The following is a 20,484-nucleotide window of genomic DNA, read 5'->3' on the forward strand; positions in this document are numbered from 1 at the left end:
GAGATGTCTTTACCTCTCCTCCCCCACTTCCAGGCACTGGTATCCCATTAATGGCCTGATCCTGGCGCAAGGCACAGGCTAAGGGCTCCATAGCCAAAACGAATAACAAGGGGGATAATGGGCAGCCCTGCCTCACCCCTGAACAGACTTCAAAGGGGCGTGATCTATTGCCATTAACCATTACTCTGCTGTTGCTACCTGTGTACAGCAGGTTAATCCACTTTCTCATGATGGGGCCAAACTTCATGTGCTCAAGTATCGATGTTAAGTACTGCCGGTTTAGGCGGTCAAAGGCCTTTTCTAGGTCTACACCTAAAATGCACAGAGGGAGGGAGCGATCCTCCGAGTACAGACAGACATCCCTCAACAAGGCCAGGTTGTCGCTCATCAGGCGTCCTGCTATCCCACAAGTCTGTTCTTTCCCTACCAGTGAGGCCACTACATTTTGTAGGCGCAGGAAAAGGGCTTTGGACAGGATCTTAGTGTCCACGCCTAACAGGCTGAGGGGTCTCCAGTTCTTTATGTCATTCTTTGCTCCTTTCTTAAACAAGAGAGAATTAGTGCCTTCTCTTAAGGAGTCAGGCAGCAATTCTGTCTTATAGCTTTCCTCGAATAGGAGCAGTAGCGGATCCTGAAGCAGATCCCAAAAGGTGCAATAAAATTCTTTAGGGAGCCCGTCAGCACCCGGAGTTTTCCCCTTCTGTAAGCTCTCCATAGCCTGTCTCAGCTCTTCTACTGTCAAATCCCTCTCTAGTACTTCCCTGTCTTCTTCACTCAAAACGTTTTCTAGCTTTGAGGTGAAAAAATGAATTTCTTCATCCTTTACCTCTGTAGAGCTGTACAGTCTTGAGTAGAAGGCCTCGGTGCAGGAGAGGATAGCACTCGGCTCTGTTCTCTCTCGTCCCTCCTCATCAACTACACTTTCCATGACAGACTTGGAGCCTACCACTTTCCTGAAAAAGAAGCGAGTACACTTCTCATTTTCTTCTAAGAACTGCACTCTGCTTCTTAACAGCACTCCTCGACTACTTTCTTCGGCTATGCTCCGGATGTCCTTTTTTAAAAGGGTGATATCCTCGAGCACATCGAGGCCACTGTGCAGCATCGTGTAGAGACGCTGCAGCTGCCTCTGTTTCCTGGCTAGCACTCCTCTCCGTCTGGCAGCAGCCTTCCTTCCCTCAGCCATGAAAAAGGCCTTTGTCCTCATCTTCACCTCCTCCCACCACTCTCCTACTGACCCGTACAGACACTGCAAGGACAGCCACTGTGATAGTTTCTCCTTGTAGCGTGATACTACCCCCTCGTTCTCTAGCAGCTTTGTGTTGAGCTTCCAGAGGCCTGGGCCAAAGACAGTCCCGCCCTGGAGTTCCACTCTACACCCTAAAGCCTGATGATCTGAGAAGAAGACAGGCTGAAGAGTGACCCCAACAACTTTCACTCTCGCTGAGACAAAGCAATAGTCAATTCTGGAGCTGCTATTCCTCCCTGACCATGTATATCCTGCTGTTGTGGGATATATACATCTATATGTGTCTGAGAGTTTAAAGTCTTGAACTAAGTTTTGCAGGGCCAGTGAGCTGGAATCCAATTTTATCGGAGAGCTAGACTGCCTGTCTGTGTGCTCTAAGATACAATTAAAATCCCCTCCCACTATCACGTCTGTGCTACATAACAATAGGGGAGAGAGTGCCTTGAGTAGCTCCACCCTTCCTCCCACGTCAGTAGGACAATACACATTGATTAGCCGCAGGTTAACGGTCCCCCATTCCACATCCACACACAGCAACCTGCCATCTATGACCCTCTGAATACTTTTCAATTTGAAAGCCCATCCTTTGAAAAGAATGGCCACGCCAGAGGCTCTGTTGTTATTGTCCCCTGACCAAACAGAAAGCCCTTTATCCCACCTATCTTCAAAGCTTTTATACCTCTCTTGATAGGCTAAAGCACACTCCTGCAACATCAACACATCTCCCTCTCTCTGCTGGAGGTAATCAAAGACAGACTGGCATTTAACTCTGTCATTGATACCTCTGGTGTTAAGAGAAATTATGTTTAGAGCCATATTACATAAGAAAGTGGAGCCAGTCTTTACAAAACACATTTCTCTTCTGTCTCACCTGTTACCTTCTTCTTTTTCTTTTTCTTCTTACCAATTTCCTGCCAGCCATCCTCTGAATGAGCCTTCATCAGGGTGGCAGCAGTAAAAGCGTTCACAGAGTCCATTTCAAGGAAGGGGGTAGAGGGAGGGGTGGAGGGGTTCCAGCTGTCCCCATCGCCATGCTCTCCTTCCTCCTCGCTCGGGGAGAAAACAGAGTCATTTTTCCTTTTCCTTACGTCCAGCTCCTGGGAGCACTGAGGGGAAAGGGGTGCAGCCGATGCACCAGTCTCCTCTTCCCCCTCACCCACCAGCTGCTGCAGATCCTCCGTGATGGACTGGATGGAGGAGAGGAGGGCATCTGTAGCACTTGCAGAGTCTGGGAAAAGCAGCTCCGCTGAATCCTGGGTATCCTCGCTGGACCCGCTCCACCGGGGGGCCCCACACTGGCCCTCGTTCTGAGGAGCAGGAGTGGGGGAGGGGTCCTCGCTGTTCTCGGGGGTTTTCAAACCCTCGTGCTTGTCTGGTGTAGTCTGCGGTTGTGGGGGCGTAGTGGATCTTTCTTCCACCGGCCCCGGAGCCACAGCAGGACTGATCCTGGCTGGAGGCTGAGAGTCTTTGTCCAACAAGGGTTCTTTGTTTGACTTGTTGTTTGCTTTGGCTTTTCGGGCCGGTTTGGCTGAAACAAGCACTGCCTCATCCTTTCTCATTTTGAGTTTATTGGCGTAGGCGTGAGGGCAGTTCTTAAAAACGTGTCCTTCCGAGCCACATAAATTGCACTTTGGCAGCATTGAACAGTCAGAGGCTAAATGTCCCTGTTTGCCACAGGTCTTGCAGCATTTCACAGTGCAGGACGATGCCAGGTGTCCCACAGCACCACAGCGCCGACACACCTTTGGTTGTCCCACATAAAAAACATAGCCATTGCAGGCGCCCAGCCGGATTGTAGAGGGCAGGTGCCTTAAGCCTCCATTTACATTGTCCGGTAGCAAGCGAACCTCGAATTTCCTTGCTCCTGTTTTTATACCGTCAACATCTCTAACCTCAGTTCCATGGTGGACGGTGCAGTACTGGTTAAGCCAGGTGTGAATGTCCTCCGTCTTTGCCAGTTCCGAGAACATAACAACATGCACAGTTTTCCTCTCTCTCTGTGTCAAAGGCTGCAAGTTGATCTTCTCAAGAGCAGGAACTTTCCCTCTTTTTGCCTCAAACACATCCACACATTGTTCAAACAGAGGATAGGAAGCAAATACAACCTCAAACGCTTTCTGACCTGGTAGAGCGAAGATGAAATCCAAGTGCCGAGGTTCAAAGCCAAGTTCCTTCTGCAACACTTTTCTGCTGAACTGCATACGACCCATGAAGAGGTCATCCAAAAGCTCAAAACGCACAGCATTCTTGCGGGATCCAAAAGTTGCCATTTCGTAAACTGCAAAACAAACACTGCTTCCACAAAACAAGAAAACAATCCAACAACTCCACCTACAAGCTGATCAAGGTATCTCCCCTGCCAGGTAAGTATGAGCTGTACAAGCCCCTGCAAGCGGCCCGCACCCACAGCACAAAGCGCGCAGCCTAGGCCAGCTCCTCGCCCCGCACACCACCGCCTCCTGCTGGGCCCACTCTTTCGCACACTCACACGCCACACTTACACTCCAAAGGGTGGGCAAAACGAGAAAACGAGCGCGCCATTTCCTACACATCTGCAGTCGCCAATGCGCATTAGCAGCATGTCCCGGGACGCAATTCGGCCTCATTTGCATAACACCAGCCCGGTAGATCGCTACGCAAGCTCGCGTCGTGCGCCTGCCACACACCGAACAAACACCGGAGCCTATTCGGCAATTTCCAAAAAACGGGCCTGCTCGCCTGCCCACAAGGTTTGTCTCTTACCCGCTCTCCAGAGCCTGCTGCCTTCTGTGCTGTTCTCTCGGCACCGCTGCAGCGCACACAACTCCTGCAGCGCGGGGAGAAAGTTTCCACGCTCCGCCGCAGGGAAGGCTCGCTCCGTGCGCACACGTCCTTTCAATGCCAGTTCAACAAGTGCTCCGCATTAGCAGCGTCGGGGCTCCGGCGTGTCGCACCTCACCTCACCTCGCACAGCCCCCTCCTTGAATGTCTGGCGCTGGGCATGCCCCGCCCTCCTCCACCATATCTTATCGCGTGTGACCACCGACAATGGCCACAATGCCGGGGAATGGCACCTGTAAAGTGTTAATTGGGGCACAGGAACAGCCCGTCTCGTCTCGGGGGCCGGCTTCAAAGACAATACAGCAAACACAGCGGGGCGGGGGAAGTAGACGACACGACACATGCAGGTACATTCAGCTCCGGCGGGAACGAGTCATTTGATGGCCATTTCAAGTGCTGGGAGCCGAGTAATCCTTCGCTTGTATCGTTTCTCCCCGGTGACTAGATCTCACCCTGCGACTCTCGACTGGGCTCACCCACGGCAGCCCAGCAGGTGTGAGCCTAGCCGGCACCCGGATGGGAGATTCCCCCCGGAAAAGCTCAGGTTGCTGCTGCTCCTGCAAGACGTGTGACTAGGACCAGTAGGGAGCGCTCACCCTGCGGTCTGTGTGGTTTTCTTATGCCCCAGCATCCTGATGGCGACACTCTGCTGCACAAACAGGCGCCGTCCTTCGGGGGAGGCGTAAAACCGAGGTCCCGACCCTCCTTGGCCATTAAGAAATCCCAGGGCGTCTCTCAAAATGAGACGCAGCGGGTGTCACTCTGGTGTTAGTGTTCCCCTTTACCAATCAGTCGGGGTCTCCTCCTAATCCCCGTCTCATATGTAACAATCAATGACGAGGCCCCCCTGTCCCGCGATATTGCAGTTGTCTCCTGGCCGCTGGCTGGCGCCGTGAGATTTAGCACTCGCGCAAGAGATCGGGGGCAGAGCGCGAACGCGGTCTCCCGCCCCCCACAAAGTGTGCGCTCCAGGTTCCCTCTCTGGGCTCTGCAACACAGCGGAAAGGCAGCGAGAAGGAGCCTCTTGCTCTGACGCCGCAAGGCCACAAGAGGGCGGAGGCACCGCGCGGCTGGCCGACGTGTTGGACTGGTGCGCTTTATGTGCTGAAATAAAAACGCGACAGCCCAGAAATGTTTTGAGTGCTGTGCATTGGAGGTTTTTGTCTTGTGAAGACTTGCCTTGTGCTCCTCCGAGCAGTTTGTTTGTTCTCCTCCAGTGCAGGACAAGTCAACACAAGGGAGCACATTCGCCAACATCCAGGTACACAATGCGATTTGGAAAGAAGCTCCTTTCCAAAGAGCTGCACACGAACGATCCTTCAGTCCCGCTCGGGGGGCGCGGAGCCCCAGCCACACACAGCTTCAAGTAGCGAGTCAGGCGCCATGGCTTTCACTTGCGGCCACACCACCCTGAATGTTCCAGATCTCGTCTGATCTTGGACGCTAAGCAGGGTTGGGCCTGGTTAGTACTTGGATGGGAGATTACCTGGGAATACCAGGTGCTGCAAACTTTTGCTCTCTCGGCCAGCAGGGGTCGCCGTTGGTACCGTAGGTTTTGGGAGGAAAACCTGGAGGATGGAAAGGTGATCTATAGCCTCATCTCTAGAGATGTTTTGTTGCTATGGCATGTGTTTGACCCATATAAAAAAAAAACCCATTTGTAAAACGAATATCGAAGCTGCCTCTAAATCTGCAAATGAAGATGAGTCGATAAACCACTTGTTTTTCGTATAACTATACATATATTCATTTATTACTGATTTCATTCATTGGGCACGGATACAATAGAGGTACAGCCATTCACTGTTTGACATGTCTGCACTGGTACAGAACCTAGCAATCAGAAAACGGGTGAAACTGTCTTGAGAATTAGCATACAGTACCGAGGCTCCCATGACCAAATAAAGGCTAACCTCGATAATCAGCCTAAATAATGCAGACTACAGCAAAATGACTGACTTTGAAAAGGGAATGAATGTCCGGAAGGAGTAGCGTAACCAGCTTGAAATGCTTCTCCGGATCTCTAACTAAAAGAAACCGGGAACCAGCAGTGGCATCGACTCCTTTCGAACTGGGATCCTATCGCAGCTCGTGGTGTCATAACTCTTCCGTATCTGATATTGGACCAAGCACATCAGGGGAGAGCGCGAACGCAGTCCCCCACTACCAGAAATTATGCAGTCGAGATTCCCACATTTGGGGAATTCGCAGGGGTCAGCACAGCCGGAGTGCAATGGCCGAGCCTCGCTCTGGGTGAACCTCCTTCTTGATCAAGGTATCTCCCCTGCCAGGTAAGTATGAGCTGTACAAGCCCCTGCAAGCGGCCCGCACCCACAGCACAAAGCGCGCAGCCTAGGCCAGCTCCTCGCCCCGCACACCACCGCCTCCTGCTGGGCCCACTCTTTCGCACACTCACACGCCACACTAACACTCAAAAGGGTGGGCAAAACGAGAAAACGAGCGCGCCGTTTCCTACACATCTGCAGTCGCCAATGCGCATTCGCAGCATGTCCCGGGACGCAATTCGGCCTCATTTGCATAACACCAGACCGGCAGATCGCTACGCAAGCTCGCGTCGTGCGCCTGCCACACACCGAACAAACACCGGAGCCTTTTCAGCAATTTCCAAAAAACGGGCCTGCTCGCCTGCCCACAAGGTTTGTCTCTTACCCGCTCTCCAGAGCCTGCTGCCTTCTGTGCTGTTCTCTCGGCACCGCTGCAGCGCACACAACTCCTGCAGCGCGGGGAGAAAGTTTCCACGCTCCGCCGCAGGGAAGGCTCGCTCCGTGCGCAAACGTCCTTTCAATGCCACTTCAACAAGTGCTCCGCATTAGCAGCGTCGGGGCTCCGGCGTGTCACACCTCACCTCACCTCGCACAGCCCCCTCCTTGAATGTCTGGCGCTGGGCATGCCCCGCCCTCCTCCACCTTATCTTATCGCGTGTGACCACCGACAATGGCCACAATGCCGGGGAATGGCACCTGTAAAGTGTTAATTGGGGCACAGGAACAGCCCGTCTCGTCTCGGGGGCCGGCTTCAAAGACAATACAGCAAACACAGCGGGGCGGGGGAAGTAGACGACACGACACATGCAGGTACATTCAGCTCCGGAGGGAACAAGTCATTTGTTGGCCTTTTCAAGTGCTGGAAGCTGAGTAATCCTTTGCTTGTATCGTTTCTCCCCGGTGACTAGATCTCACCCTGCGACTCTCGACTGGGCTCACCCACGGCAGCCCACCAGGTGTGAGCCTAGCCGGCACCCGGATGGGAGATTCCCCCCGGAAAAGCTCAGGTTGCTGCTGCTCCTGCAAGACGTGTGACTGGGACCAGTAGGGAGCGCTCACCCTGCGGTCTGTGTGGCTTTCTTATGCCCCAGCATCCTGATGGTGACACTCTGCTGCACAAACAGGCGCCGTCCTTTGGGGGAGGCGTAAAACCGAGGTCCCGACCCTCCTTGGCCATTAAGAAATCCCAGGGCGTCTCTCAAAATGAGACGCCGCGGGTGTCACTCTGGTGTTAGTGTTCCCCTTTACCAATCAGTCGGGGTCTCCTCCTAATCCCCGTCTCATATGTAACAATCAATGACGAGGCCCCCCTGTCCCGCGATATTGCACTTGTCTCCTGGCCGCTGGTTGGCGCCGTGAGATTTAGCACTCGCGCAAGAGATCGGGGGCAGAGCGCGAACGCGGTCTCCCGCCCACACAAAGTGTGCGCTCCAGGTTCCCTCTCAGGGCTCTGCAACACAGCGGAAAGGCAGCGAGAAGGAACCTCTTGCTCTGACGCCGCAAGGCCACAAGAGGGCGGAGGTGCCGCGTGCCCGGCCGACGTGTTGGACTGGTGCGCTTTATGTGCTGAAATAAACACGCGACAGCCCAGAAATGTTTTGAGTGCTGTGCATTGGAGGTTTTTGTCTTGTGAAGACTTGCCTTGTGCTCCTCCGAGCAGTTTGTTTGTTCTCCTCCAGTGCGGGACAAGTCAACACAAGGGAGCACATTCGCCAACATCCAGGTACACAATGCGATTTGGAAAGAAGCTCCTTTCCAAAGAGCTGCACACGAACGATCCTTCAGTCCCGCTCGGGGGGCGCGGAGCCCCAGCCACACACAGCTTCAAGTAACGAGTCAGGTGCCATGGCTTTCGCTTGCGGCCACACCACCCTGAATGTTCCTGATCTTGGAAGCTAAGCAGGGTTGGGCCTGGTTAGTACTTGGATGGGAGACTGCCTGGGAATACCAGGTGCTGCAAGCTTTTGCTCTCTCGGCCAGCAGGGGTCGCCGTTGGTACCGTAGGTTTTGGGAGGAAAACCTGGAGGATGGAAAGGTGATCTATAGCCTCATCTCTAGAGATGTTTTGTTGCTATGGCATGTGTGTGACCCATATAAAAAAAAAAAACATTTGTAAAATGAATATCGAAGCTGCCTCTAAATCTGCAAATGAAGATGAGTCGATAAACCACTTGTTTTTCGTATAACTATACATATATTCATTTATTACTGATTTCATTCATTGGGCACGGATACAATAGAGGTACAGCCATTCACTGTTTGACATGTCTGCACTGGTACAGAACCTAGCAATCAGAAAACGGGTGAAACTGTCTTGAGAATTAGCATACAGTACCGAGGCTCCCATGACCAAATAAAGGCTAACCTCGATATTCAGCCTAAATAATGCAGACTACAGCAAAATGACTGACTTTGAAAAGGGAATGAATGTCCGGAAGGAGTAGCGTAACCAGCTTGAAATGCTTCTCCGGATCTCTAACTAAAAGCAACCGGAAACCAGCAGTGGCATCGACTCCTTTCGAACTGGGATCCTATCGCAGCTCGTGGTGTCATAACTCTTCCATATCTGATATTGAACCAAGCACATCAGGAGAGAGCGCGAACGCAGTCCCCCACTACCAGAAATTATGCAGTCGAGATTCCCACATTTGGGGAATTCGCAGGGGTCAGCACAGCCGGAGTGCAATGGCCGAGCCTCGCTCTGGGTGAACCTTTTTTTTTTTTTTTTTTTTTTCGATTTTTAAGAACTTTATTTTCTTTTCACAAAAAAATACAGGACATCACAAATTAGAAAGCTTTCCATTAATATACATACTTAAAACAGTATATATGATCACATCTCATTACATTTTGACACGGTACCAGTTACATAGCAACAATTTCTTTTTTTCTGGTGCAAATCACATTCTTTACTTAAACATGATAATGTTTTTCACAGTTTCTTGAGATATTGACCTATGCTCTCTATTTCCCACAGATTTTCTGCTTCCTCCCTCCCTTCTCTCCACAGATCTCTGAGGTAATAGTTCTCTCGGGTGATGAACAGGGCCAGGCTACCTGCTGCCTTGACTGGGACCTCGATGCCTTTGAACAGCCCCATGTTCCTCACTCTCCACAGGGCGTCTTTCCCACTGTTCACCACGGCCCAGATCCTGTCAAACACGTCAGGAGGAAGTTTGACAGGAGAGATGCCGTATATGACGAAAGCAGCGGTCAGGGTAAATTGGGGCGAGAGAGCTTGCAACCAATCTTCAAACTGTGCCCAGAAGGCCTTAGCAAAAAAGCAGGACCACAGGAGATGGGTCACAGTCTCCTCCTCGCCGCAGCCCACCCTAACGCAGCGTGGGCTGGGGGTGAGGCCCCTACGGTACAAGAAAGTTCGTACCGGTAAGCACTGGTGGACGACACTCCAGGCTAAATCTCTGTGAATGTTGCACAGAAACTTAGAGGATGTGTGTTTCCACACCTTCCTTGTTTGGGCTGATGTTAAAATGCCCACAGGGGTCTGCCTATTGTTCTGGGGTGCAACGAAATCTTCCAGTTTTTGGACGCTGACATCTCGGAGGGGAATATGGCCAATTGGGTGAGATCTTAGAAAACTTTTAACTGTCCCATAAATTGCAGGGCATGTGTCAGAGAGTGGGACATCCAGCTTGGGTCTGACACCCCACACTCTGAACACCTCCCTACCTATCCAGAGCCTGGAAAAATAAGTCCAGGTACGCGCTGCAGGTGCTGTTGCAAAGCCTCTCAGCACAGAGGCCAGGAAAATGCACAGCAGCTTCGTAGCAATATCTGGGACAGACTTCCCCCCTGAGGGTAGCGGCCTGTACATTATTTCCCTTCTGAGTCTTTCCTGCTTCCCACCCCATAGAAATTGAAACATCAATCTCCTCAGTACCGCCGCAACACGGTGTGGGATTGGGAAGGTAGAAGCCAGAAAATTCAAGATAGGCAAGAGCTCAGCTTTGATGACCAGCACCTTCCCTGTCATGGTGAGGTCTCGGTCCTTCCATTGCATCAGTTTTTTGTTTAAGATTGGCAATTTGTTCTGCCAATTTACTGTTCCCATCTCTTCTCCAAAATACACCCCCAGGACCTTAATTCTCTTCTCTTGCAGCCTGAGATCATGTCCTTCTTTTGGCTCCCTCCAGTTCTGATAAAAAATCTCACTCTTAGATTTGTTAATTTTTGCAGAGGAAGCCAAAGAGAAACGATCACAGCACTGCAGAGCTCTGCTAATTGAGGCATTGTCAGAGAGGAGCAGGGTGACGTCATCCATGTATAGAGACGTCTTTACCTCTCCTCCCCCACTTCCAGGCACTGGTATCCCATTAATGGCCTGATCCTGGCGCAAGGCACAGGCTAAGGGCTCCATAGCCAAAACAAATAACAAGGGGGATAATGGGCAGCCCTGCCTCACCCCTGAACAGACTTCAAAGGGGCGTGATCTATTGCCATTAACCATTACTCTGCTGTTGCTACCTGTGTACAGCAGGTTAATCCACTTTCTCATGATGGGGCCAAACTTCATGTGCTCAAGTACCGATGTTAAGTACTGCCGGTTTAGGCGGTCAAAGGCCTTTTCTAGGTCTACACCTAAAATGCACAGAGGGAGGGAGCGATCCTCCGAGTACAGACAGACATCCCTCAACAAGGCCAGGTTGTCGCTCATCAGGCGTCCTGCTATCCCACAAGTCTGTTCTTTCCCTACCAGTGAGGCCACTACATTTTGTAGGCGCAGGAAAAGGGCTTTGGACAGGATCTTAGTGTCCACGCCTAACAGGCTGAGGGGTCTCCAGTTCTTTATGTCATTCTTTGCTCCTTTCTTAAACAAGAGAGAGATAGTGCCTTCTCTTAAGGAGTCAGGCAGCAATTCTGTCTTATAGCTTTCCTCGAATAGGAGCAGTAGCGGATCCTGAAGCAGGTCCCAAAAGGTGGAATAAAATTCTTTAGGGAGCCCGTCAGCACCCGGAGTTTTTCCCTTCTGTAAGCTCTCCATAGCCTGTCTCAGCTCTTCTACTGTCAAATCCCTCTCTAGTACTTCCCTATCTTCTTCACTCAAAACGTTTTCTAGCTTTGAGGTGAAAAAAATAATTTCTTCATCCTTTACCTCTGTAGAGCTGTACAGTCTTGAGTAGAAGGCCTCGGTGCAGGAGAGGATAGCACTCGGCTCTGTTCTCTCTCGTCCCTCCTCATCAACTACACTTTCCATGACAGACTTGGAGCCTACCACTTTCCTGAAAAAGAAGCGAGTGCACTTCTCATTTTCTTCTAAGAACTGCACTCTGCTTCTTAACAGCACTCCTCGACTACTTTCTTCGGCTATGCTCCGGATGTCCTTTTTTAAAAGGGTGATATCCTCGAGCACATCGAAGCCACTGTGCAGCATCGTGTAGAGGCGCTGCAGCTGCCTCTGTTTCCTGGCTAGCACTCCTCTCCGTCTGGCAGCAGCCTTCCTTCCCTCAGCCATGAAAAAGGCCTTTGTCCTCACCTTCACCTCCTCCCACCACTCTCCTACTGACCCGTACAGACACTGCAAGGACAGCCACTGTGATAGTTTCTCCTTGTAGCGGGATACTACCCCCTCGTTCTCTAGCAGCTTTGTGTTGAGTTTCCAGAGGCCTGGGCCAAAGACAGTCCCGCCCTGGAGTTCCACTCTACACCCTAAAGCCTGATGATCTGAGAAGAAGACAGGCTGAAGAGTGACCCCAACAACTTTCACTCTCGCTGAGACAAAGCAATAGTCAATTCTGGAGCTGCTATTCCTCCCTGACCATGTATATCCTGCTGTTGTGGGATATATACATCTATATGTGTCTGAGAGTTTAAAGTCTTGAACTAAGTTTTGCAGGGCCAGTGAGCTGGAATCCAATTTTATCAGAGAGCTAGACTGCCTGTCTGTGTGCTCTAAGATACAATTAAAATCCCCTCCCACTATCACGTCTGTGCTACATAATAATAGGGGAGAGAGTGCCTTGAGTAGCTCCACCCTTCCTCCCACGTCAGTAGGACAATACACATTGATTAGCCGCAGGTTAACGGTCCCCCATTCCACATCCACACACAGCAACCTGCCATCTATGACCCTCTGAATACTTTTCAATTTGAAAGCCCATCCTTTGAAAAGAATGGCCACGCCAGAGGCTCTGTTGTTATTGTCCCCTGACCAAACAGAAAGCCCTTTATCCCACCTATCTTCAAAGCTTTTATACCTCTCTTGATAGGCTAAAGCACACTCCTGCAACATCAACACATCTCCCTCTCTCTGCTGGAGGTAATCAAAGACAGACTGACATTTAACTCTGTCATTGATACCTCTGGTGTTAAGAGAAATTATGTTTAGAGCCATATTACATAAGAAAGTGGAACCAGGCTTTACAAAACACATTTCTCTTCTGTCTCACCTATTACCTTCTTCTTTTTCTTTTTCTTCTTACCAATTTCCTGCCAGCCATCCTCTGAAAGAGCCTTCATCAGGGTGGCAGCAGTAAAAGCGTTCACGGAGTCCGTTTCAAGGAAGGGGGTAGAGGGAGGGGTGGAGGGGTTCCAGCTGTCCCCATCACCATGCTCTCCTTCCTCCTCGCTCGGGGAGAAAACAGAGTCATTTTTCCTTTTCCTCACGTCCAGCTCCTGGGAGCACTGAGGGGAAAGGGGTGCAGCCGATGCACCAGTCTCCTCTTCCCCCTCACCCACCAGCTGCTGCAGATCCTCCGTGATGGACTGGATGGAGGAGAGGAGGGCGTCTGTAGCACTTGCAGAGTCTGGGAAAAGCAGCTCCGCTGAATCCTGGGTATCCTCGCTGGACCCGCTCCACCGGGGGGCCCCACACTGGCCCTCGTTCTGAGGGGCAGGAGTGGGGGGGGGGTCCTCGCTGTTCTCGGGGGTTTTCAAACCCTCGTGCTTGTCTGGTGCGGTCTGCGGTTGTGGGGGCGTAGTGGATCTCTCTTCCACCGGCCCCGGAGCCACAGCAGGACTGATCCTGGCTGGAGGCTGAGAGTCTTTGTCCAACAAGGGTTCTTTGTTTGACTTGTTGTTTGCTTTGGCTTTTCGGGCCGGTTTGGCTGAAACAAGCACTGCCTCATCCTTTCTCATTTTGAGTTTATTGGCGTAGGCGTGAGGGCAGTTCTTAAAAACGTGTCCTTCCGAGCCACATAAATTGCACTTTGGCAGCATTGAACAGTCAGAGGCTAAATGTCCCTGTTTGCCACAGGTCTTGCAGCATTTCACAGTGCAGGACGATGCCAGGTGTCCCACAGCACCACAGCGCCGACACACCTTTGGTTGTCCCACATAAAAAACATAGCCATTGCAGGCGCCCAGCCGGATTGTAGAGGGCAGGTGCCTTAAGCCTCCATTTACATTGTCCGGTAGCAAGCGAACCTCGAATTTCCTTGCTCCTGTTTTTATACCGTCAACATCTCTAACCTCAGTTCCATGGTGGACGGTGCAGTACTGGTTAAGCCAGGTGTGAATGTCCTCCGTCTTTGCCAGTTCCGAGAACATAACAACATGCACGGTTTTCCTCTCTCTCTGTGTCAAAGGCTGCAAGTTGATCTTCTCAAGAGCAGGAACTTTCCCTCTTTTTGCCTCAAACACATCCACACATTGTTCAAACAGAGGATAGGTAGCAAATACAACCTCAAACGCTTTCTGACCTGGGAGAGCGAAGATGAAATCCAAGTGCCGAGGTTCAAAGCCAAGTTCCTTCTGCAACACTTTTCTGCTGAACTGCATACGATCCATGAAGAGGTCATCCAAAAGCTCAAAACGCACAGCATTCTTGCGGGATCCAAAAGTTGCCATTTCGTAAACTGCAAAACAAACACTGCTTCCACAAAACAAGAAAACAATCCAACAACTCCACCTACAGGCTGATCAAGGTATCTCCCCTGCCTCCTTCTTGATCAAGGTATCTCCCCTGCCAGGTAAGTATGAGCTGTACAAGCCCCTGCAAGCGGCCCGCACCCACAGCACAAAGCGCGCAGCCTAGGCCAGCTCCTCGCCCCGCACACCACCGCCTCCTGCTGGGCCCACTCTTTCGCACACTCACACGCCACACTAACACTCAAAAGGGTGGGCAAAACGAGAAAACGAGCGCGCCGTTTCCTACACATCTGCAGTCGCCAATGCGCATTCGCAGCATGTCCCGGGACGCAATTCGGCCTCATTTGCATAACACCAGACCGGCAGATCGCTACGCAAGCTCGCATTGTGCGCCTGCCACAAACCAAACAAACACCGGAGCCTTTTCAGCAATTTCCAAAAAACGGGCCTGCTCGCCTGCCCACAAGGTTTGTCTCTTACCCGCTCTCCAGAGCCTGCTGCCTTCTGTGCTGTTCTCTCGGCACAGCTGCAGCGCACACAACTCCTGCAGCGCGGGGAGAAAGTTTCCACGCTCCGCCGCAGGGAAGGCTCGCTCCGTGCGCACACGTCCTTTCAATGCCAGTTCAACAAGTGCTCCACATTAGCAGCGTCGGGGCTCCGGCGTGTCGCACCTCACCTCACCTCGCACAGCCCCCTCCTTGAATGTCTGGCGCTGGGCATGCCCCGCTCTCCTCCACCTTATCTTATCGCGTGTGACCACCGACAATGGCCACAATGCCGGGGAATGGCACCTGTAAAGTGTTAATTGGGGCACAGGAACAGCCCGTCTCGTCTCGGGGGCCGGCTTCAAAGACAATACAGCAAACACAGTGGGGCGGGGGAAGTAGACGACACGACACATGCAGGTACATTCAGCTCCGGCGGGAACGAGTCATTTGTCGGCCTTTTCAAGTGCTGGGAGCCGAGTAATCCTTCGCTTGTATCGTTTCTCCCCGGTGACTAGATCTCACCCTGCGACTCTCGACTGGGCTCACCCACGGCAGCCCAGCAGGTGTGAGCCTAGCCGGCACCCGGATGGGAGATTCCCCCCGGAAAAGCTCAGGTTGCTGCTGCTCCTGCAAGACGTGTGACTGGGACCAGTAGGGAGCGCTCACCCTGCGGTATGTGTGGCTTTCTTATGCCCCAGCATCCTGATGGCGACACTCTGCTGCACAAACAGGCGCCGTCCTTCGGGGGAGGCGTAAAACCGAGGTCCCGATCCTCCTTGGCCATTAAGAAATCCCAGGGCGTCTCTCAAAATGAGACGCCGCGGGTGTCACTCTGGTGTTAGTGTTCCCCTTTACCAATCAGTCGGGGTCTCCTCCTAATCCCCGTCTCATATGTAACAATCAATGACGAGGCCCCCCTGTCCCGCGATATTGCACTTGTCTCCTGGCCGCTGGCTGGCGCCGTGAGATTTAGCACTCGCGCAAGAGATCGGGGGCAGAGCGTGAACGCGGTCTCCCGCCCCCACAAAGTGTGCGCTCCAGGTTCCCTCTCAGGGCTCTGCAACACAGCGGAAAGGCAGCAAGAAGGAGCCTCTTGCTCTGACGCCGCAAGGCCACAAGAGGGCGGAGGTGCCGCGTGCCCGGCCGACGTGTTGGACTGGTGTGCTTTATGTGCTGAAATAAACACGCGACAGCCCAGAAATGTTTTGAGTGCTGTGCATTGGAGGTTTTTGTCTTGTGAAGACTTGCCTTGTGCTCCTCCGAGCAGTTTGTTTGTTCTCCTCCAGTGCGGGACAAGTCAACACAAGGGAGCACATTCGCAAACATCCAGGTACACAATGCGATTTGGAAAGAAGCTCCTTTCCAAAGAGCTGCACACGAACGATCCTTCAGTCCCGCTCGGGGGGCGCGGAGCCCCAGCCACACACAGCTTCAAGTAACGAGTCAGGCGCCATGGCTTTCGCTTGTGGCCACACCACCCTGAATGTTCCTGATGTCCTCTGATCTTGGAAGCTAAGCAGGGTTGGGCCTGGTTAGTACTTTGATGGGAGATTACCTGGGAATACCAGGTGCTGCAAGCTTTTGCTCTCTCGGCCAGCAGGGGTCGCCGTTGGTACCGTAGGTTTTGGGAGGAAAACCTGGAGGATGGAAAGGTGATCTATAGCCTCATCTCTAGAGATGTTTTGTTGCTATGGCATGTGTTTGACCCATATAAAAAAAAACCCATTTGTAAAACGAATATCGAAGCTGCCTCTAAATCTGCAAATGAAGATGAGTCGATAAACCACTTGTTTTTCGTATAACTATACATATATTCATTTATTACTGATTTCATTCATTGGGCACGGATACAACAGAGGTACAGCCATTCACTGTTTGATATGTCTGCACTGGTACAGAACCTAGCAATCAGAAAACGGGTGAAACTGTCTTGAGAATTAGCATACAGTACCGAGGCTCCCATGACCAAATAAAGGCTAACCTCGATAATCAGCCTAAATAATGCAGACTACAGCAAAATGACTGACTTTGAAAAGGGAATGAATGTCCTGAAGGAGTAGCGTAACCAGCTTGAAATGCTTCTCCGGACCTCTAACTAAAAGAAACCGGGAACCAGCAGTGGCATCGACTCCTTTCGAACTGGGATCCGATCGCAGCTCGTGGTTTCATAACTCTTCCGTATCTGATATTGGACCAAGCACATCAGGGGAGAGCGCGAACGCAGTCCCCCACTACCAGAAATTATGCAGTCGAGATTCCCACATTTGGGGAATTCGCAGGGGTCAGCACAGCCGGAGTGCAATAGCCGAGCCTCGCTCTGGGTGAACCTCCTTCTTGATCAAGGTATCTCCCCTGCCAGGTAAGTATGAGCTGTACAAGCCCCTGCAAGCGGCCCGCACCCACAGCACAAAGCGCGCAGCCTAGGCCAGCTCCTCGCCCCGCACACCACCGCCTCCTGCTGGGCCCACTCTTTCGCACACTCACACGCCACACTAACACTCAAAAGGGTGGGCAAAACGAGAAAACGAGCGCGCCGTTTCCTACACATCTGCAGTCACCAATGCGCATTCGCAGCATGTCCCGGGACGCAATTCGGCCTCATTTGCATAACACCAGACCGGCAGATCGCTACGCAAGCTCGCGTCGTGCGCCTGCCACAAACCAAACACCGGAGCCTTTTCAGCAATTTCCAAAAAACGGGCCTGCTCGCCTGCCCACAAGGTTTGTCTCTTACCCGCTCTCCAGAGCCTGCTGCCTTCTGTGCTGTTCTCTCGGCACAGCTGCAGCGCACACAACTCCTGCAGCGCGGGGAGAAAGTTTCCACGCTCCGCCGCAGGGAAGGCTCGCTCCGTGCGCACACGTCCTTTCAATGCCAGTTCAACAAGTCCTCCGCATTAGCAGCGTCGGGGCTCCGGCGTGTCGCACCTCACCTCACCTCGCACAGCCCCCTCCTTGAATGTCTGGCGCTGGGCATGCCCCGCTCTCCTCCACCTTATCTTATCGCGTGTTACCACCGACAATGGCCACAATGCCGGGGAATGGCACCTGTAAAGTGTTAATTGGGGCACAGGAACAGCCCGTCTCGTCTCGGGGGCCGGCTTCAAAGACAATACAGCAAACACAGTGGGGCGGGGGAAGTAGACGACACGACACATGCAGGTACATTCAGCTCCGGCGGGAACGAGTCATTTGTCGGCCTTTTCAAGTGCTGGGAGCCGAGTAATCCTTCGCTTGTATCGTTTCTCCCCGGTGACTAGATCTCACCCTGCGACTCTCGACTGGGCTCACCCACGGCAGCCCAGCAGGTGTGAGCCTAGCCGGCACCCGGATGGGAGATTCCCCCCGGAAAAGCTCAGGTTGCTGCTGCTCCTGCAAGACGTGTGACTGGGACCAGTAGGGAGCGCTCACCCTGCGGTATGTGTGGCTTTCTTATGCCCCAGCATCCTGATGGCGACACTCTGCTGCACAAACAGGCGCCGTCCTTCGGGGGAGGCGTAAAACCGAGGTCCCGATCCTCCTTGGCCATTAAGAAATCCCAGGGCGTCTCTCAAAATGAGACGCCGCGGGTGTCACTCTGGTGTTAGTGTTCCCCTTTACCAATCAGTCGGGGTCTCCTCCTAATCCCCGTCTCATATGTAACAATCAATGACGAGGCCCCCCTGTCCCGCGATATTGCACTTGTCTCCTGGCCGCTGGCTGGCGCCGTGAGATTTAGCACTCGCGCAAGAGATCGGGGGCAGAGCGTGAACGCGGTCTCCCGCCCCCACAAAGTGTGCGCTCCAGGTTCCCTCTCAGGGCTCTGCAACACAGCGGAAAGGCAGCAAGAAGGAGCCTCTTGCTCTGACGCCGCAAGGCCACAAGAGGGCGGAGGTGCCGCGTGCCCGGCCGACGTGTTGGACTGGTGTGCTTTATGTGCTGAAATAAACACGCGACAGCCCAGAAATGTTTTGAGTGCTGTGCATTGGAGGTTTTTGTCTTGTGAAGACTTGCCTTGTGCTCCTCCGAGCAGTTTGTTTGTTCTCCTCCAGTGCGGGACAAGTCAACACAAGGGAGCACATTCGCAAACATCCAGGTACACAATGCGATTTGGAAAGAAGCTCCTTTCCAAAGAGCTGCACACGAACGATCCTTCAGTCCCGCTCGGGGGGCGCGGAGCCCCAGCCACACACAGCTTCAAGTAACGAGTCAGGCGCCATGGCTTTCGCTTGTGGCCACACCACCCTGAATGTTCCTGATGTCCTCTGATCTTGGAAGCTAAGCAGGGTTGGGCCTGGTTAGTACTTGGATGGGAGATTACCTGGGAATACCAGGTGCTGCAAGCTTTTGCTCTCTCGGCCAGCAGGGGTCGCCGTTGGTACCGTAGGTTTTGGGAGGAAAACCTGGAGGATGGAAAGGTGATCTATAGCCTCATCTCTAGAGATGTTTTGTTGCTATGGCATGTGTTTGACCCATATAAAAAAAAAACCCATTTGTAAAACGAATATCGAAGCTTCCTCTAAATCTGCAAATGAAGATGAGTCGATAAACCACTTGTTTTTTGTATAACTATACATATATTCATTTATTACTGATTTCATTCATTGGGCACGGATACAATAGAGGTACAGCCATTCACTGTTTGACATGTCTGCACTGGTACAGAACCTAGCAATCAGAAAACGGGTGAAACTGTCTTGAGAATTAGCATACAGTACCGAGGCTCCCATGACCAAATAAAGGCTAACCTCGATAATCAGCCTAAATAATGCAGACTACAGCAAAATGACTGACTTTGAAAAGGGAATGAATGTCCGGAAGGAGTAGCGTAACCAGCTTGAAATGCTTCTCCGGATCTCTAACTAAAAGAAACCGGGAACCAGCAGTGGCATCGACTCCTTTCGAACTGGGATCCTATCGCAGCTCGTGGTGTCATAACTCTTCCGTATCTGATATTGGACCAAGCACATCAGGGGAGAGCGCGAACGCAGTCCCCCACTACCAGAAATTATGCAGTCGAGATTCCCACATTTGGGGAATTCGCAGGGGTCAGCACAGCCGGAGTGCAATGACCGAGCCTCGCTCTGGGTGAACCGATTTTTAAGAACTTTATTTTCTTTTCACAAAAAAGTACAGGACATCACAATTTAGAAAGCTTTACATTAATATACATACTTAAAACAGTATATATGATCACATCTCATTACATTTTGACACGGTACCAGTTACATAGCAACAATTTCTTTTTTTCTGGTGCAAATCACATTCTTTACTTAAACATGATAATGTTTTTCACAGTTTCTTGAGATATTGACCTATGCTCTCTATTTCCCACAGATTTTCTGCTTCCTCCCTCCCTTCTCTCCACAGATCTCTGAGGTAATAGTTCTCTCGGGTGATGAACAGGGCCAGGCTACCTGCTGCCTTGACTGGGACCTCGATGCCTTTGAACAGCCCCATGTTCCTCACTCTCCACAGGGCGTCTTTCCCACTGTTCACCACGGCCCAGATCCTGTCAAACACGTCAGGAGGAAGTTTGACAGGAGAGATGCCGTATATGACGAAAGCAGCGGTCAGGGTAAATTGGGGCGAGAGAGCTTGCAACCAATCTTCAAACTGTGCCCAGAAGGCCTTAGCAAAAAAGCAGGACCACAGGAGATGGGTCACAGTCTCCTCCTCGCCGCAGCCCACCCTAACGCAGCGTGGGCTGGGGGTGAGGCCCCTACGGTACAAGAAAGTTCGTACCGGTAAGCACTGGTGGACGACACTCCAGGCTAAATCTCTGTGAATGTTGCACAGAAACTTAGAGGATGTGTGTTTCCACACCTTCCTTGTTTGG

General features: G+C 52.0%; 3 non-coding genes and 5 pseudogenes across 3 annotated transcripts; 4 read left to right on the plus strand and 4 right to left on the minus strand.

Annotated features, from left to right (window-relative positions):
* The first annotated feature begins 5,461 nt into the window (after window positions 1-5,461).
* LOC148804669 (5S ribosomal RNA) lies at window positions 5,462-5,580 on the plus strand (annotated as a pseudogene).
* A 624-nt stretch (window positions 5,581-6,204) lies between these two features.
* Window positions 6,205-6,368, minus strand: LOC148804670 (U1 spliceosomal RNA). Its single transcript, XR_016090747.1, has one exon. It is a non-coding gene; the product is annotated as a U1 spliceosomal RNA (small nuclear RNA).
* Window positions 6,369-8,208: 1,840 nt separating this feature from the next.
* LOC148804671 (5S ribosomal RNA) lies at window positions 8,209-8,317 on the plus strand (annotated as a pseudogene).
* Window positions 8,318-8,941: 624 nt separating this feature from the next.
* Window positions 8,942-9,076, minus strand: LOC148804672 (U1 spliceosomal RNA; annotated as a pseudogene).
* A 7,054-nt stretch (window positions 9,077-16,130) lies between these two features.
* LOC148804673 (5S ribosomal RNA) lies at window positions 16,131-16,249 on the plus strand (annotated as a pseudogene).
* A 623-nt stretch (window positions 16,250-16,872) lies between these two features.
* On the minus strand, window positions 16,873-17,036 carry LOC148804674 (U1 spliceosomal RNA). The gene has a single exon (XR_016090758.1). It is a non-coding gene; the product is annotated as a U1 spliceosomal RNA (small nuclear RNA).
* A 1,836-nt stretch (window positions 17,037-18,872) lies between these two features.
* On the plus strand, window positions 18,873-18,991 carry LOC148804675 (5S ribosomal RNA; annotated as a pseudogene).
* A 624-nt stretch (window positions 18,992-19,615) lies between these two features.
* Window positions 19,616-19,779, minus strand: LOC148804676 (U1 spliceosomal RNA). Its single transcript, XR_016090750.1, has one exon. It is a non-coding gene; the product is annotated as a U1 spliceosomal RNA (small nuclear RNA).
* Window positions 19,780-20,484: the final 705 nt, after the last annotated feature.

Source organism: Atractosteus spatula, unplaced genomic scaffold (genome assembly GCF_055471065.1).
Source record: "Atractosteus spatula isolate fAtrSpa1 unplaced genomic scaffold, fAtrSpa1.hap1 Scaffold_92, whole genome shotgun sequence".
NCBI lineage: Eukaryota > Metazoa > Chordata > Actinopteri > Semionotiformes > Lepisosteidae > Atractosteus > Atractosteus spatula.